The 7,750-nt window shown below is 36.8% G+C and overlaps 1 long non-coding RNA gene across 1 annotated transcript; it reads left to right on the plus strand.

Moving 5' to 3' along the window:
- The first annotated feature begins 4,735 nt into the window (after window positions 1–4,735).
- LOC129425977 (uncharacterized) lies at window positions 4,736–7,415 on the plus strand. The gene is made up of 2 exons (XR_012368720.1): window positions 4,736–6,734; window positions 6,858–7,415. It is a non-coding gene; the product is annotated as an uncharacterized lncRNA (long non-coding RNA).
- The last annotated feature ends 335 nt before the right edge of the window (window positions 7,416–7,750 follow it).

The raw sequence follows: 7,750 nt of genomic DNA on the forward strand, positions 1-7,750 counted from the left end.
ACCATTTAGGTACAAATATGTACCTTTAAAGGTACATTTTGGCAGTTCAAAGTACTAATATGTACTCTTTGGGTACGAAGGTGTACCTTTTTGAAAGGGTACTGTCCCAGTGACAACTTTTGTACCTTTATTTCTGAGAGTGTATAAAACCCTAATACCATTACGAAATGTATTTACAACATATTGTCAAGTTCGATATTGCTTTGTCATGGTAATTACCTTAAAAAGGGGAAAATAGAGAGAAAGAGACGAAGGAACACACACGCATGCAGCTCTTGCCTTTACTCGTCTGTATTGAATGAGGCAGAGACACGTGCAGTAGTGATGAGCGAGTCACTCGAAACTCGGATCATTTAACCCGATCCCTAAAATGACTCGAGAACCATGAGTCCTTAGTGACCATTAACCCGAGTCAGTTGAGTCCTCTCAGATTTTGCTTTAAAAATGAGAAATTGGATCAAACACAAAGCTCTTCAAATGTTTACAACAGAATTACAACACATAACTCTACATAAGCTGCCATATGTTCTATAACTTGCAACAACGAGTTAATTTACATCACCCAATGTCGACTGGGGGTACCGAGTGAGCCAAAAGCTCACTCGTAATTTTCTGCAGCTCCGAGTCCGAGTACAAAGGGATGCGTGCACGCGACAATGAGTTGGTCGGCGGCTCGGGGATTCACACAGAGAGTGACTCAACTCATAGAGCTTGAATCCTGGACTAGGAGGAACGAGCCTTGCTCGTGTTATTAACCCACTGACTCATGTAAGCTAATCTGTTGCAATATTTGACTGGCACAATGTTTTGGGTAGAAGCTGCAAATGTTTGAAAAGGTTAAATACGAGGACTGTTGCAGCAGTGCTGCTGTAAAGATCCGCCACTGACAGACGTACACGGCTCCTCTTGTTGACTGAGTCACTCAGAGTGACGTGAGTGGTTCACTCACAGGACCCGTGCAGGAGCGGGCGAGCGACTCTGTCTGGGACTCACTCACAAGATCATGTTCTTGCGCGGATGAGTGACTGTGTGGCTGCATTAACGGAAGCCTATCGTGGATCTTGTAAGTCAATCTGAAACAGGACACGTTCCTCTCACGTCCCAATTCAACAAAGCTTCACATCTTTTAAACGTGGTGTTGATATATTTGTCGTTATGAAATGAAACTAAACACACACACCGAACTTTTACAATTATGTTATTGATAATGTTACCACGGACATGCATGCTTTTTTTACAAGTTCCTCAGGTCACATGAGCCCTTTTTTGCGAGCAGAGAAGTCGTACCCTTATGCAACAAAAATATACTGCAGTATATTGGAAAATATCATGTAATATATTAGGCAATATATTCCCATATATCGGATTTAATATTTATAGTTCCCAATATATTGTAATATATGCATAGAAAATATCATGTAATATATTAGGCAGTATATTCCCATATATAGGATTTAATATGTATATTTTCCATTATATTGCAGTATATGAATAGACCATACATGTATATATTGATACAAAATATATTGTAACCAAGACCAAAAAGGGCACTATGTTTTTCCATGTAATAGTTTGTCTTTATATGATTTAATATACTGCAATATATGCAGGGGCGTCGGTAGATCCCTTTTACTGGGGCACATGCCCCAGTGTAAATCTTTTGTGTCCCGGTGTAAATCTCAAGTTTAAATTTGAGCAGTTAACTAGTGTATTCCTATACAAAGATAATCGTGACAAAAACGGATGTATATGCAATGTAATTACCCAATTTACGCTTGCAAAAGCGATGAAGCAGTCGCATTGACTCGTGCACAAACGTATCCATGACTACGCACGTCTTTGCGTTCATCTGCGCACAACCGCATTCAAAAGGTGACGCCACGCGAGTGACTTAGCTTATGAAAACATGACCAGACTAAAGAAAGTTTATAAATAATAATGTTAATCTTATTTTGACTCGATCATTATTGGCTTCTTTAAGTTTAGATGAACATGTTTTGTGCAAAGCAGGGAAAGCGAAGCAGACAAGAGAGATGATGAGTTTAAAGGAGGTAAGACAAACTACATCCTCACCCGGTCAGGTCTGAAACATTAGAGGAAAAATCTCAGGAAAACCTCTTGTCTTGATTAGTTGTAGAACACATTTTCAGGTGTCACTTTTTTTGCTGTGTTTTAGTTTAAAAATGCAGTTTTTTTAATATGCAGAATTAATGTTAATTAATGTTAAAATCTTTGAATATTATTATCTAACGAAAATCTAATAACTAAGAATCTTAAGAACATCTTACATCTGTCTCAGCAACAATGCAATTCTACAGACTTGTCTGTAGAATTGCATTGTTGCTGAGACAGCTGTAAGATGTTCTTAAGATTATCTAAGTGTACTTCACTGTGCTATTTTGAGGCATCATGAATATGAACTAAAATGCACTTTTAACATACTATCTCTGTATTAAAAAATGTATTTAGTTAACACTTGTATTAAACTTGAACACAACTTTTATACAAAGATGTGTTCAAGTTTACCACAAGTGGTACCTAAATACATTTTTTAAATACATTTTTAGCACATTTTAGTTCATATTTAGTTCATTAGTGTCTCAAAATAGCACAGTGAAGTACACTTAGATGATCTTAAGAACATCTTAAGAAGTACTAAGGATGAATTTTTAGTATATTAAGTACAAAATTTGTGTGTGAAAATAAAGCACTTTAAATACACTATGGAATATTAAATAACCTGGGTTAACACATGAGTCAGTTTTGGTGAACTGTTACTTCAAAACTCTACACACAAATCCTTACATTTCTCAGTGCTTACACCATCTGGTCATATGGAAAGCACTAGCATTCAATACTGTTCACTCAAGTCAGCACAGCTTAGGCTCAATTAGCAAACAATTACCAAGGTGAAAACACTAAAAGTCAAAATTGAACACACATCAATCAGATCCTTCAATAGATAGATAAAGGGCCTGAATCTGTTCACTGAGCTTTGGAACAATAGATCCACAGAAAAATGAAGGAATAGGTTGAGGAGGAGAAAGAGGAGGATGGAAAGGACGTGGTGAAGGAGGAGAAAGAGGACATGGTGAAGGAGGAGGGAGAGGACATGATGAAGAAATAGGTCGAGGAGGAGGAAGAGGAGGAGGCAGAAGAGTAGGGAAAGAAGGAGGACGTGGTGAAGGAGGAGGAAGAGGACATGGTAAAGGAGGAGGGAGGGGACATGATGAAGAAATAGGTCGAGGAGGAGAAGGCAGAAGAGGAGGAAAAGAAGGAGGACGTGTTGAAGGAGGAGGGAGAGGACATGATGAAGAAATAGGTCGATCAAATCAAATCAAATCAAAGTTTATTTATAGAGCACCTTTTTAAAACAGCAGGTGTTCACCAAAGTGCTGTACATACAGTATAAAATAAACAGAAAATTAAAAAGCATAAAATAAATATAAGATAAAAAATTAAAAACACAATAAAATAAAAATACAATAAAATATCCAATAAAGACAACAGTAATCAGTAATACACACTTAAAAATAACTCCTAACAGGTAGCTCTCATACTGCGTTATATGCTGCACTATACAAATATGTTTTTAAATAAGATTGATCGATGAGGAGGAAGAGGAGGACGCAGAAGAGTAGGGAAAGAAGGAGGATGTGGTGAAGGAGGAGGAAGAGGACATGGTAAAGGAGGAGGGAGGGGACATGATGAAGAAATAGGTCGAGGAGGAGGAGGGAGAGGAATAGGATGAGGGAGAGGAGGAGGGAAAGGAGGAGGACATGGTGAAGGAGGAAGAGGACATGGTGAAGGAGGAGAGGTGAGGGAGGCGGAGAAACGAGTAAAGCCTAATTGGAGTCGCTTCCCTGTTTGCCTCCATCTTCAGAGCCTTCAGGGAAGAAAACAGATAGATGTACTTACAGTAAGACTGTTCTGTACAGTAACTTTGGTGTGCATACACTGTTGGACTATGCTACTGGAATAAAGAAATGCATCAAATTGCCTTCCATACAGATCAACATATCAGTAGATGAATGCAAGGGGTGGATCAGGCAAGAGGATTTTACCCTTGATGTTTGGCTAGGACCAATATAATCTGTGATGTGGATGAGATTTTCTGGCCTGACCCAGAACTACAGTTTTTTACGATTGCTCACACACAAAATCTTTTCGTGTCACACAATTTTTGAAACCTCTCAATCAAAGTGCAAAACTACATGCCAAATCTTCAAAACCATAAGCTATTTCTCAGCCTTTGACTCAGTTTTCAATTGCATAAAACCCTTTTTTCAAAACACTACACACAATTCTTTACCTAAAACACAAATATCTATGAGGAAGTAACTTGCTTTCCTTTTCCAAACACAACCAATCAAAATGCTACACTTATTCACCAGGTCACACAGACACACTCCTCACATGTGCAAACACTAATTGCTTAACTAATTACTTACCAATCACTGCTTTACTTTACAGTAGTATAGATAGGCCTATAAATAGGTCAAATGTCAGATTACCTGTTTTGGCAATCTGCACCCCACCACCCTTGCCAGATCCTGGACCGGGACATCACACACAATTTACTGTATTCTACTGTAAAGAATATAGTAATAGTATTGAAGTCCCCAGTTCGTCAAAAAATGACGCGAAAGGTATACCCTCCGCGTCACATATTGACGAATGGTCAAGTGTCGTCAAATATTGACGACATGGGGTGAGACTGTGTTTTGTTTTCAGTGTACTTGTTACCCCTCTCAGCAGATTACTTTCACTGTAGAACATTGTATTGAAATGTAGATATAAGCCCATGAAAGACCAAAGAGCTTTAGATTTAGAACAACAGTGTTTACATGATATATCCAAAAATGCATTATTATGAAAGAAGTGTTTGCCATTTGATGCAAATGCTTTATTCTGACATGTGTTTGTGTCATGCAGTGTTGCATTTTGAAGGAGATGTGAGCTACTTTGCATTTTGTGTGTGCAGTTTTGAGAATTGTGTGTAGAGTTTTGAAAAAAGGAGACTTAGTTTTGAAAACGTGTGTAAGCAATTGGTAAAAACTGTAACTGATCACTAACCAATCACTGCTTTACTTTACAGTAGTATAGATAGGCCTATAAATAGGTCAAATGTCAGCTTACCGGTTTTGTCAATCTGCTCCCCACCCCCCCTGCCAATTCCTGGACCGGGACCCCACCCATAATTTACTGTATTCTACTGTAAAGAATATACTTTTGGTTTACATGTTTATATGCTAATGTATACAACAGTAATGTTTGGACTAATAAATATTTTCTGTTTCTACATTGCATTGGCGTTTCTGTGTACTTGTTACCCCTCTCAGCAGATTACTGTCACTGTAGAACATTGTATTGAAATGTAGATATAAGCACATGAAAGACTAAAGAGCTTTAGATTTAGAACAGCAGTGTTTAGATGGTATATCCAAAAATCTATTATTATGAAAGAAGGGTTTGCCATTTGATGCAAATGCTTCATTCTGACATGTGTTTGTGGCATTTTGAATGCAGTGTTGCATTTTGAAGGAGATATGTGCTATTTTGCATTTTGTGTGTGCAGTTTTGAGAATTGTGTGTAGAGTTTTGAAAAAAGGAGACTTAGTTTTGAAAACGTGTGTAAGCAATTGGTAAAAACTGTAAGACGGGATGTTGAGGCGAAATAATAAAAAACATTACAGTTGTGCTGTGTATAGCACATTAATGAATAAAACATTTTATTAGCAAATGCATACATTGATTGTGTCTTTTTGGTCATGTGAAAAGGTTTTTGAGGGGGAGAACCACAAGCAACTTACCAGTTTTGGATATATTGTTTTGAATTGATTGCACCAGTGTGTAATACTATGTTGTAGTGTGTGTGTTTTTGAAAGCTTGTGTGTGTTGTCTGAGGGAAAAGTTTGGTATTTCAGTAAGAGTGAATGGTTTTGAGTGTAGAGCTTCATTTTGACCTGAAAATATGATGTTTGGAGTATTGTGTGAGACTTTATGGAATTGTCTTTACTGTTTTGAGAATATGAGGCATAGTTTCAAGAAATGTGTAATAATGTTAGGTATAATGAAGATGTAAATTTTGCAGTAATTGTTGAACTGTAGAATAGTGGGTTAAGCAAAGGACATTGTATAGAAGTGTTGCACACTTCTTGCACACAGCAGGCTTTCAAAAAAAGTCAGCAAAAATGGGGGGCCTGTGCCCCAGTAGAGCTTTATATCTAGCAATGCACATGAATATATATTCATGTGCTATCTATGTATGTATGTATGTATGTATGATTTAACAATTTATACTTTACAAATAAACAACTGCACCATATGCATGCATGTGCATGGGATATAGCCTAAAGAAAATATTGAAGACAAAAATCTGCATTACACAAATAACAGTTTTATTAAAAACCGCAGAGACCTCCTTTCATTTTCTACGTTTGTCAGTACTCTACTCAGCACCGACTGCTTCAACCACAATGCGTGCCAAAGGCGATGGAGCATAATCCCTTGAGTAGGAAGCTGAGATTCAGGCGCGAGGAGAGGACAGGACACGTGAGAGACACTAGCAACAAGGAGGCTGATAGGTCCTGACCTATAGTCCTAACTCATACTCCTAATCAGTAGGTGGCGGTACTGCACCTAAAAGTTGTTTGCTAACCACCAGTAAAACTCGAGAAGGAGACTGATCGTTGGCATGCTCTCAACCCAGGGAAAACTTCAAGCTTTACAAGGTACATAGTTTTCAGAGCTGGTGCTTTCCAGTTTTGATTGCATGTCTTCCAGGAGAGATTTTTGTGAACCAGAGGGGAAGGAGTGAGAAGGGAGAGAGTAATCGTTGTTGTTTTGTTCCACAGATGCTGTTTTAAACCAGTTTCCACGGCCAAAGCTGATGTTAGAAAATCCATCAACAGTAGAATATGCGAGCTAAGACACCAGGTGAAGTGCAAAAGCATGGGTATATAAGTCATTTAAATCAGTGAAGAGCCAAGATGGACTCCTAATCAGGATAAAGGCCTGTTCTTTTGGCAATTTATTTCTTTGCTTTTCCATGTTGCCAAAGCTCCTTGAAAGTTTGTTTTTTATTATTTATTTATCTAATATTGTATGTGCATTTTGTTTATATTGTATTTTTAACTGTTTAACGGCACTGCTGAACTTTGAAATAAATAGACATTGGTAATTTAAATTGCTTTAATTTATATTTTGTATATTTTCTGTTTAATGTCACTCTTTTAACATGTAATTTATGTAGATGTAATGCAAGACATTTATGTAATGTAAAGCAAATCACATTGTCTGACCATGTGCAAAACCTCTTGTGGTTGTAATAGGTCTGTTTAGCTCTCTACCTCAAATTGGTTTTAGTATGTGTGCCTGATTAAAAGAAAATAAAGGTGGCTTTTGATAGATTATCCATTAGTCTGTGTTAATATGTGGTATAAATGTGTGTACATATTTTTATGTATATATTTCTATATAATTTTACATGTTATTTAAAATACATTCTACCATATAGTAAACATGCATGTGCCACTATATCTGTACATATATTGTTAATACATTTTTGCATATCAATCGGAATACAATATGGCGGATATTTATGAATATAATATTGCATATATTTTGAGATATATATAAACACATATATTATATTCAGGTACAATATATTAAAAGCGACAATTATTTATATTTATCAATATACTCCAATAAATACATATATATAGAATATATATATCAACATATTACT

Source organism: Misgurnus anguillicaudatus, unplaced genomic scaffold (assembly GCF_027580225.2).
Source record: "Misgurnus anguillicaudatus unplaced genomic scaffold, ASM2758022v2 HiC_scaffold_33, whole genome shotgun sequence".
NCBI classification, from domain to species: Eukaryota; Metazoa; Chordata; class Actinopteri; order Cypriniformes; family Cobitidae; genus Misgurnus; species Misgurnus anguillicaudatus.